This window comes from Choloepus didactylus, chromosome 13 (assembly GCF_015220235.1).
Source record: "Choloepus didactylus isolate mChoDid1 chromosome 13, mChoDid1.pri, whole genome shotgun sequence".
Classification (NCBI taxonomy): Eukaryota; Metazoa; Chordata; class Mammalia; order Pilosa; family Megalonychidae; genus Choloepus; species Choloepus didactylus.
The window spans coordinates 98876939-98888700 of record NC_051319.1 but is presented as its reverse complement, the minus strand read 5'-3'; positions in this window follow the sequence as shown (position 1 = coordinate 98888700).

Below are 11762 nucleotides of genomic sequence, written 5' to 3'. Positions count from 1 at the left end.
GGGCCAAGAGGAGGGCACATGGTGAGAAGAAAAGGTGGGTAAATGCACAATAAGATGATACTGATGTTTGTTGAGCATCCATTTTACATTCAGTTCTTTTAAATGTTATCTCTACAACAACTCTGTGAGCTTGGTATTATTATTCCTAATTTTATTATGGAGGAAACTGAGGCTCAGAGAGGTGCAGTGATAAGCCTAAGTCACACAGCTGGAAAGGAGCCAAGTTCTGGCTTGTTCACAACTGATCAAGAATCACAGGAAGTGTTGGACTCATTTGCCCCTGTGGAATGCTGGGAGTCCAGAACTGGGGAACGCTGGGAGTCCGGAGGTGGGGAATGCTGGGAGTCTGGGGGAATGCTGGGAGTCCAGAGCTGGGGAATGCTGGGAGTCTGGACCTGTGGAATGCTGGGAATCCAGAGCTGGGGAATGCTGGGAGTCTGGACCTGGGGAGGCTTTGGGGGTTCTCTTAGGCCAGCCACCTCCTTTGACAGATGAGGACACAGAACCCAGAAACCTGAGGCAGCTCACCCACTGGGTGATAGCAGAGGCTCCCCTGAAAGCCAGCTCCTGCTCCCGGGGTCCTGCTGCTTTCTAATGACCACACAACTTCAGATGGCAGGACATCATGACACGACTTTGCATGAAGCTCCCTAAACTTCTCCAAGCCCGCAACCGATTTCAAAAATGGAAAATGGAAAATTTCAGCAGCCACACCTGCTAGGAAGTGGAGTCTGTTTTGCCCTGAAAGCCACTATATTTACCATACCTGACCTTGGTCTGCATCAGAAAACATCCTTAAGGGAATGTAGACACGTGGGTCAAATCCTGTTACAACCAGTACTCAAGGGAGCAGTTGTACTTCATCCTGTCAAGTATTTCCAGGCATAAGTGGCCTGGGGCTTAGAAATGTTTTTGACATAGTGTGCTTTTTGTTGCTTATGGGATTGGATTTTTTTTTTTTTTTTTTTTTTTTTAGGTAAATATCAGCATGAATTCCAGGGCAAACACAGGCTTACTTATATCGTATTCAGGTAAATTAAAATTAACATCCTTTTTTACTAGTGTTCTATTAACAAATCCTGACAAATTTAGGCAGCTGGGATATTAGAAATCAACGTAGTTAAAAGCCACTGTGGCATATATTAAATGGAATTAAGCCAAAGGCATGTAACCACTTCTTGAGGAGAAAATAAGAACCAGTGAAGGTGTTCAGAACTACACAAGCAATGGGCATATAAAAATAGCCAAGAGCTACCATTTTTGGGGTGTCTTCCGTATGCTAGGCACTGCTTTCCCTATAAACTATCACTTAATGGGAGACAATCAGACAGCCTGGGTTTGGCTCTCAGCATTGTCATTGACCAATTGTGTGACCCAGGACAATGTACTGACCCTCTCTGTGCCTCTGCTTTCCTGCTCTGTAAAATGAGTGTGACGGTGGTCTCCATCCTCCACCAGCAGGGCTGTGAGGGTGAAAGGAGATGTAGCATAGTGGCTGGCATACAGAATGTACTCCATCAACATTAGATTATGATTACTTTTTTTTCTTTTCTGAATAGCAAGCTCCTTCTCCCCATGTAAATTTAGAATTCAGCTTTTTCAAGTAACTTACAATACACAAATGCAAATGCAACCCTATTCAAATTATGAGATACAGGTATAGATAAAGAAGGATTTGCATGTGGTTTTTTTTTGGGGGGGGTTAATTCAATTTTACTGAGATATATTCACATACCGTACAATCACCCAAAGTGTACAATCAATTGTTCACAGTACCATCATATAGTTGTGCATTCATCACCCCAATCTATTTTTTGAACATTTTCTTTGTATCAGAAAAAGTGAAAATAAGAATAAAAAATAAAAGTAAAGAACACCCAAAACACACCCTCTCCCACCCTATTTTTCATTTAGTTTTTTTGTCCCCATTTTTCTACTCATCCATCCATACACTGGATAAAGGGAGTGTGATCCATAAGGCCTTCACAATCACACTATCACCTCTTGTGATTACTTTTTTTTTAAACGCAATTTTATTGAGAGATATTCACACACCATACAATCCATCCAAACTATACAATCAGTAGTTCACAGTATCATCACATAGTTGTGCATTCATCACCACAATCAATTTTAGAACATTTTCCTTACTACAAAATGAAAAGTAACATAAAAAAATATAAAAGAAAACCCAAAACATCCCATACCCCCCACCCCATTTTTGACCCCTAGTATTGGTGTGGTGCATTTGTTAGCATTGATGAAAGTATATCAAGATGTTAACTATAGTCCATATTTTGCAATAGGCCCATTTTTCCCATATACCACTCTACAATTAACTCCTCGTAATAGTGTCGTACATTTGTTCTAGTTCATGAAAGAACTGTTTTTATATTTGTACTGTTAATAACAGTCATCCTCCACCACATATGATTATCTTTTAACTTTCACAAACCTGCAAACTGAGTTTAATTTTACAGATGTATGCTATAGGCTCAGAGAGGGTTGGCACAGTGCCCAAAGCCACACAGCTAATTTGGGACAGAGCTGGGGCTTGATCCCTTCTAACTGTCAAACTAAACCCAATGAAGAACCAAAGCAGGCTCAGATGGTGGAAGGAGGCAAGTCATTTGGCTTTGAGCAGTAGGATCACTCACATTTTGCTTGTTGTGGGGTTGTCCTTTTATTTCACAAATGCAATGAGAAGAAAAACACCATTGTTACTGTAAAACTGGCTGACCTAAGAGGAATTCCATTTCAGGAGAGAACCATTCCTGTGGTTAGGAAAACACCTATGTGCACCTTTGACTTGAAATCCAAGGCCCCCCAGGCAGAATCCATTAAATCCTATCAGGTCCACTGGATCCTGCTTATAATATTTCATAAAATCCCCTTTAACATCCTAATGTGAAATCTATCTACACACACCATCCCCCCAAGTTAATATAATGTCCTAATTGCAATAGAAAAGAGAAAAGTAAATTAATTTATGACAAAAGAAAATGTTGGTCGATACCTAGACACTTGAGGACATAGTTGAATGGTCAGATACTCACACTGATTTATAATGAATAAGTTTGGATTTAAGAGAAGTAAGATGATAATCAGTTGAAGATTGTTGAAGTTTTTCCTTTACAGTTAGTAGTTTGAAATGGGTCAAGGAAGTATGTTTGTCTGTATAAAACACAGAATCAACTAGATACACAGACCAAAACAAGCTTTTTCTATGGCTTACTAGTACCCCTCCATCAGCTTTGCTAGCAGTATGTAATTTTCTGAAATGGTGATTCAAGTTTTGGTAAAGTTCCAAATAAAACAAAATACAATCTTCTCTAAATTTACACAGGAGTTACATTCTGGGAAACTCAGTGTATAGTAAATTGTGTAAAAAAATATGTTTATTTACATAAAGCTGAGTTAGTCTCTAGGTCATTATCAATAGGTTTTTCACCTACAAAAGTATCTGATGGATCATTCAAAAGATGTGTTGGAGATGGATTGTAATGTAAAATATGAAATGTAAAACTATAAAGCTTCTAGAAGAAAATGAAGGGCAGGCAAATATTACTGAAAGGGACCCAAAATTATTAACCTTAAAGGAACAAATTGATGAATTTTACTACCTTAAAATTCTGTTTCATCAAATGACACCTTTATGAAAGTGGAAAGACAAGTCAGAATGGGAGGCTTTATTTGCAATGCGTATATTCATCAAAGAAGTCATATGCTGGACATATAAAGAACTATAAATCAGTAAGAAAAAAAGTCAAACATCTCCATAGAAAACTGGGCAAAATCACGAGCAGGCACTTTACCAAAGAGGCTATCTAAATGGCCAGTGGCCATAATGTGATACCATAGCATGCATTCCGGAATGGCTAAAATGAGAAAGGCAGACACTACCAAGTGTTGGAGAGGAAATGGAGTAACAGAAACTCTCAGACTGCAGGTGGGAACATAAATCAACACAACTACTTTGGAAAACTGTCAATAGCTACTGAGGCTGAATCTATACCCGTCCCATGATCCAGTTATTCATTCCCGGGCAAATGGCCAGCAGAAGTGTGCAAAACTCTGAACCTACAAACGTGCAAAAATGTGCAATGCTGCACTACATGTCAGAGCCCCAAACTGGAAAGAACCCATGTGTCCATCAAGAATTACCTGCAACAACATGGAGGAATTGCACACACAGACTGGTAAAAAGAACCCAGGCACAAAAGGGTACACACGGCATGATTCCATGTATGTGAGGTTCAAAAACAGGCACGACTGCTTCCTGGCATTAGAAGTAAGGGTGGTGGTTAATCCTTGGTGGGAAGTATGCCTGGAAGGGGGCACTCGCTATGTAAGTCAAGAGATGACAACGAGGGGCCAGGAACAAAGTGAAGATGTACTAGGGGGACTTGGAGCAGCAACTGTTCACAACTTGTATGATAGTGTTTAACATTTATCAGCCAGGACAACTGTATATTTATATACTGGCCGAAGGTCAGCCCAGCCTTGGCTTTCATTCTCATGCTTGCCTCATGGGCCAAAATGGTTGCTGGAGCTCCAGCTGTCTCTTATGTATTCCTGGCTGTAGGAAAGTGGAAATAGGGGAGGGCAAAGGGATACTCCATTTATCCATTCTTAATCTAAGGAGCATCCTTGACGTTGCCTAAGAGGACCTGGAATAACTTCCAGGAGAGCACAGGGAGGCCTTGAGAGCAACAAGGCCTTGCAGCTACAGGGAAGCAGCCTTCCAGGGCAATTGGATCTGGAGTGACAATTGGCAGAGCATTTTGGAGGAAAATAGAGCATCTTTAGAAATCAATAGTTGAGTACTCTACTGTGAGAAACTGCAGATGCCCAGAATCCTCTGCAATTAGTAACATGAGCTCTGGAGCCAGAAAGCAACCTGAGAAGAGAATAGCGGGCAGAAGGTGAGGTTCAGTTGATGCTGAAACAGAAGGAGGATCTGGCCAGGTCAGAACAGACAGTGTTCTCAAATATTCCTGCCCAGGAGACTTTCCAGTCATTGGCCAGGTGGGTTAGGTGTGAAGTCCAGTTCACCACCAACAGGCACCTGTGCCCAAGCCACTCCACACAGGTGCCCCAGGTCACCAGCTTCCTGGGGTCCTGACAGTCAAGACACTGTACTCTTTCAGATTCAAGGTAGTTCACTCGCCACAGAATTACATCGCTGTGTTTAATCAACATAAAACCACACTCATTCAGGGGTAGGGATGTGAAAGTGACCACTTTCCTCCCGGGATGCTGAGAAATTTTGATGGCTGAACATGGGGACAACCTGCATTCAGATGTCCCCACCAGGTGGCATGATGCCACAGACATGTGAGTTGCAATCTAGCTCCACCACTAAGCTGGACAAGCCTGGACACATCAGCCCGAGCTGTGAGCCTCAGTTCCCTTTTTAAAAGATGAGGTGGACAATACCTGTGTTGCAGGATGGTTGTGAAAATTAGTGATCATCTATACTATAAGGCATCATGCACAACCCTTGGCACATTAAATTGTACTCTCAATGATGAGACAACATACCGCTGATGTCACCAGGTTCATTATTATTATTATCATTATCATCAGCTTTTGGAGATATCATTCACATACCATACAATCTATCTATCCATTTGAAGTGCACAATTCAAAGGCTTTCAGTATATTCTGAGATGTGCATCCATCACCACAATCAACTTTAGAACATTTTCCTTACCCCACACAGAAACCTGGCACCCCTTAGCCATCACTCCCCAACTCCTCCATGCCGCGACCCCAGTCCCATTATTTCAGCTAATACCTTTTGAGCACCTACTGCACCAGCCAGCACTGTTCTAGGAGCTAGAACAAGCCCACCCCTGCAAACACTGGGCCCAGGCAGGATACAAAGAGAGGACCATAGAGCATATCTCTCAGCAGCTGAGTTACAAATCAAGATAATTCATTAAGTAAAATATGTTCTAATGTCTTACCTTGACAAATATACCTTCCTATCTGGAAGGCCGGGTTCAAATTCAGGATCCTCTGATGTCTTGAAGCTCTGATTGGGATGTGGCCCCATGGGCAGAGTCAGCCCCCTCTTCTTCTCGTCCTAGCTCCATCTCTCACCGTCAGGAGCATCACACACAAAATCTGCCTATACCCTTGCTCTGTCCTCACCTCCTGTGAGAAGACATCTTTGGCACACCTTGACATATAGGGTGTGCACCCACCTGGGCACAGTCCACCCTGGTAGTCTCCAGAAATGGGCTGTAGGGATCAAGGATCAGTCCCACCCAAAACGCTGGGTGCATTCCGATTTGGGGATTATCTGTGGCTATTTGCCCATTCAGCCTCTGTCCTCCACTGATCTGCAGAATCAAGAGCTGGATTAGGTGACTGACAGATATACCCACTGGTAACCTCCCCCCAACCAGGGCCAATTGCAATTGCATGACTCCTTTCCCCCACCCTCAATGCCATTCCTTTTTGGGACATTTTATCCTGGGGAGCCGGCTCTCCTCTCCTGCATTCCCCTGCTCTTTTCCTTCACGCAGGATCCTCATGCCTGTCCTCTGCTGACTCTCCCTCACCTGTATTGAGTGGGGTGCATCCTGATCTTGGACCACAGGGGATGCAGGCCTTTTGTAGAATACTCAGGTACTCAGGACAGGGCCACTTCTAGAAGGTGCAGTGAAACCTGGATTAGCTAGAGCTCAGGGGGACATGGGCCAGTGGGAAGACCCAGACCTTGGGGATGCAGACAGACCCAGGTTTGGGAGGCCAGCTGCCCCCCCATGCCCACTGGGTGACTTGGTGCAGGGACTTTCATTTCTGAGAACTGTTTTTCTAGATTATTCCTTCTTCACAGGATTGGTGAAAGGATTAAATTGGGGTGACCCCTATAAAGCTCCAGTCACAAAAGCCCAAAGTTCCCTTCTCCCTGTGTCTTTCTCTTTAGTTCACCAGACTTTCCTGATTGTTCTCCATTTTATTATGAATAATTATAACATGTATTGGGCATTATTTGCCAGGCACTTTGTGTATAGTAACTCTTTTAGTACTTCCCGTGACTCTCTCGAAGAGAAATAAGCAGATGTGCAGGTACATTTTCCAAATTGGCAAGTCTGCCTTTAAATGCAGAGCAGCCATTCTCAAAGTGAAGTCCCAGGAACAGCTGATCATCACCTACCTGGGAACTAGGTAGAAATGCACATTCTCAGGCCCCAGCCTAGACTGACAGAATCAGTCTCTTTGAGGGTGGGGTCAAGCAATCTGGGTGTCAGCATGACCTTCAGGTGGGTCTGAGGTGGCTCAAGTTTGAGAATCACTGGCCTCCTTCCTGGGTATTCAGCTGGCCTGTGCAATGGGCAATAAAGATAACAGCAAACACCTATTTGGCTCTTACCATGTGTCAGTCACTCCACTCAGTGCTTTGACATAGATTATCTCCCTCACCCTCAAAGCAATTCTATGAGGTTATTATTATCCTCATTTTACAAACAAGGAAACTGAGGCACAGAAAGATGAAAAGACTGTGCAAGGTCACACAGCCAGGCTTGACTGTGTTATAGAAAGTCTGTTTCCATAAAGATTCTAAAGATGATACAGAGACATGGCATCAGATTATATAATTTAAAAATATCTAGTCCCAGTAAACCTTGCAACCTTGGGGGATTTTCTTAAATGGCAATTAACCAGATAATGCAATTATGGGAATTGGCTCACTCTCAGGGCACCTGACTAATTCAGGCTTTCTTGTAAGTCTGAGTGGTAAAGTCAGATGCCAACAGGGCCAGGCAGGTAACAAAATGCAGTGAGGTGGCTCCAAGGTAAGGCAATAGGGCTGGGTGGGGACTGTGGTGAGCTGGAGAGTGTATGCCCCATCCAAAGGGCTCAGCAGTTCCACAGCTCCAGAGAGATGCTGCCATATGGGAAAGTGGATAAAATCCAGAAATCTAGATTTTGTGTGACTCTCCCATTTCAATTTTTCAGACACCATGCAGGCCGAACCGGGGGTATCTGAGGGCCACCTGCCCCTTGCCACCTCTGTGCAGGCCTCTTCCATGATGCAGAGTGGGTGGTCTGCATTGTAGTATCCCTCTCATCCCCAACTTAACCCACAAAATTATTGAATGTTGTGCATTTTCAATCTTACTGCTTGAACCAACCGCCAAGTGTGCAGGAAAAGGAAAGCTACGTTTTCCAGATAGAAGGAACAGGGAACTGAGTCGAGTTTCATAAAATCCAGACCCTCTTCTCTGGAGTCTAGCAGGTTCCTTCCCACCCAGGGAGGGCCCCACGGAGGGCTGTGAGCCCGTGAATCTGCAACTGTATCTCAGGCTCCGCGGAGCCGCCGCAGCAGACATGGAGGAGTTACGAGCGCCCTCCAGTGGAAAGAGAGAGGCACTGCCGAAAGCCGGCCGGCTGGGGGCCGCCGAGAGCGCCCAGGGCCCGGGCTCCCGCCTGGAGCCGCCGTCCCATGGGATCGAGGATGTGGAGGCTGAGAAAATGAATGGCGGGGCATCAGGGAACCCAGGAAGGCGGCCGGCACCCCACAATTGGACAATTACTCGAAATATTAACAACATCAATAATAATAAGTATGATAATCGTAATAATAAAAATAGAATGACAAATGTATTAAGTATTTAACAGCTGTACTATTTTTACAGTTCATAAGAGGTTTTACAAACCATATCTATTTAATCTTTTAAAACTTGACACCTAGTAACATAGGAATGCATTCTCAATTGAACAAGATTCAAATACGGAAGAACAGACTGCAAACATTCTTAAGGTCTTTCATAAAAAGGACTTTTGAAATAATTTCAAACTTACCGAAAAGTTGCAAGAACAGTGCAAAGAACTTCCATATACTTTTTAACCAGATTTATTAATTGTTAATATTTTGCCACATTCGCTTTATCATTCTCTCTCTCTATATAAATAGATATTATTATATTAATCCAAGTCATTTTAGAGTAAGTTGCAGATTCAATACTCCTTTGTCCATAAAGATTTCAATGGATGTTTCCTAAGAACAGGGTCATTCTCTCACATAATCCAGTTTAGTCATCAGAATCAGGAAAATTAACGAGGATATAACACTGTTATCTAATCTATAGACCTTACTCATATTTCACCAGTTGTTCCAATAATGCCCTTTATAGCATTTTTTGTTGTTGTTGACCCCAGCTGCAAGGTATGAAAGTACAGATGTCTTCCTCCATCCCTCTCCTCTCCTTTGCTTAGAGATATTCTGTCCCCTGAACATCCCTTAGGGACCCCTTCCATCTTTCCTTTTCCTAAATAATGGCATGTGAGCATGTTTCCCACTTGAAAACCCTTGCTCAATCTCTTCCTCAATGCTACGAGGTAGGAATCTCTAGCTCTATTTTACAGCAGAAGGAAACAGAGTCTCAAACTGAGGATGAAACAAGTCTGCAATGACAGAGCTAGGACTCAGTTAACTGTCACCATTCAATGACGCTTCCCCTAATCTTTCATTGGTTCATTCATTCAACCCATTCATGCATTCTTAATCAAATATCTGTTGGGGGCCTACCATGTAACAAGCTCTGTTCTAGGGTCAGGGGATGCATCAGCGAACAAAACAAGCCAAGATTCCTGCTCTCATGGAGAAAGACTATCAACAATAAGACCAAGGAGTCAATGTTAGAAGATGACGTCTGCTATGGAAAAAAAGGAAAAAACTGAACTGGCAAGGGGCTTGCAACTTCAAATCGGGTAATCAGGAGTGGGTTTTTCAGAAAATGCCATTTGAATGAAATTTTAAAGCAGGTGAGGGCTTAAGTTGTCTGGTGGATTATAGACAGAGGCATTGTAGACAGAGGGAACTGAATGTGCAAAGGTCCTGAAGTAGGGTGTGTTCTTGGCAGGATCAAAGAGCAGCCAGGAGGCTAGTGTGGCTGGAGTGGCAAGCAAAAATTAGTGGGAGATGGGGGCAGACAAGGAATATGCACGAGGTTTTGGGGAAGAGGACCAAGCATGCATGGCCCCTAAACAAAATCAGGGTGCTGGCTTTTATTCTGAGTAAAATGGGGACCACTGGAGGCACTGCCACAGCAAACATCCTCTCTCTTCCCAGTACCCTCCTCTGCCCTGCTCTGTTTTCCTCTATAACACTTACCACTACCTGGCATACACCTCTTTGCTTATCGTGTGTCTTCACCTGCTAGAACGTGAGCTCCACAAAGGCAGGGACTCTGTTTATTTACTCCTGTATCTCAGCACCTAGAAGAGTGCCTGGTACATAGTAGGTGTTCAGTAAATATAGAGAACAACCTTTGTGCTGGTTTGAACCTATTCTGTTCCTTGCAAAAGCCATGTTCTTTACTGCTGTCTTGTGGGGGAAGACTTACTGTGAGTGGGATATTTTGATTAGATTGTTTCCATGGAGACATGACCCACCCAATTGTGGGTGGGACCTTTTGATTAGATTTATTTCCATGGAGATGTGACCCCCACCAATTCAAGGTGGGTCTTGATTAGTTTACTGGAGTTCTTTAAGGGAGTTCAGGGGCTGACACAGCCCCAGATGCTTGGAGATGCAGACAGAAAGATGTTTGGAGATGCTAAGCCAAGAGATGAAGCCCAGAGTTTGCTCTGGAGAAGCTAAGAGAGGACCCCCAGACACTTAAGAGATAAATGCCCTGGGAGAACAAGCAAGGATGCACAGAAGCTGAAAGAGAGAAGCTAAAAGAGACAGAAGCCCAGAAACATTTTAGAGAAAGCCATTTTGAAATGCATCCCAGGAGCAAAGAACCAGCAGATGCCAGCCACATGCCTTCCCAGCTGACAGAGGTGTTCTGACACCACTGGCTTTTCTTCAGTGAGGGTATCCTCTTGTTGATGCCTTATTTTGGACACTTTTATGGCTTTAGAACTGTAAATTTGTAACCTAATAAACCCCCTTTATAAAAGCCAGTCCATTCCTGGTATTTAGCAAACCAGAACATCCTTTTTCCTTTGAGAAGACCAAAGTTCAAATTGTAGGGTGACATCATGCTTTATACTTCTTTCTCTCGACAAACCTCTCTCTCTCACTCATTCAGAAAATGTATGTGCCAGGCCCTTGTCCAGGCCCTGGGGGTCCAAAGAGGAAGTTGCTGATGGCTGCCCTATTGTGGGTGGGAACTTTTGATTAGGTTGTTTCCATGAGATGTGACCCAGCCCATTCAAGGTTGTTTTTAATCCCCTTGCTGAAGTCCTCTATGAGAGGATAAAAGGCAGAGACATTTTGGAGAGAGCTCAGAGAAGTTAAGATATGTAATCCAGTTTGCCCCCAGGAGAAGCTAAGAGAGATGCTAAGACAGAAGCCCAGAGAGACATTTTGGAGAAAGCAACCGAAACCAGAAGCTAAACCCAGGAGAGAAGGACCAACAGACTCCAGCCATGTGCCTTCCCATGTGCCAGAGGAACCCCAGATGTCACTGGCCTCTCTTCAGAGAAGGTTATTGTCCTGTTGACGCCTTAATTAGGACATTTTCATGGCCTTAGAACTGTAAATTTGTGAACTAATAAGCCCCCATGGTAAAAGCCAATCAATATCTGGTATATTGCATTCCAGCAGCTTTAGCAAACTGAAACAGGTGGGGTGGCAGAAATGGAGGCTTAGATAGGAGACATATTGTGTAAAGGAGGTGGGAGAGGACTAAAGAGAAACCATATGATTTCATCCAAAATCCCTGCAGCAGCCGCGGGCCCCCTGGCCCAGGTCCCCAGTGCTGGGATTAGCAGAGTGCATACAGAAGGCTGCA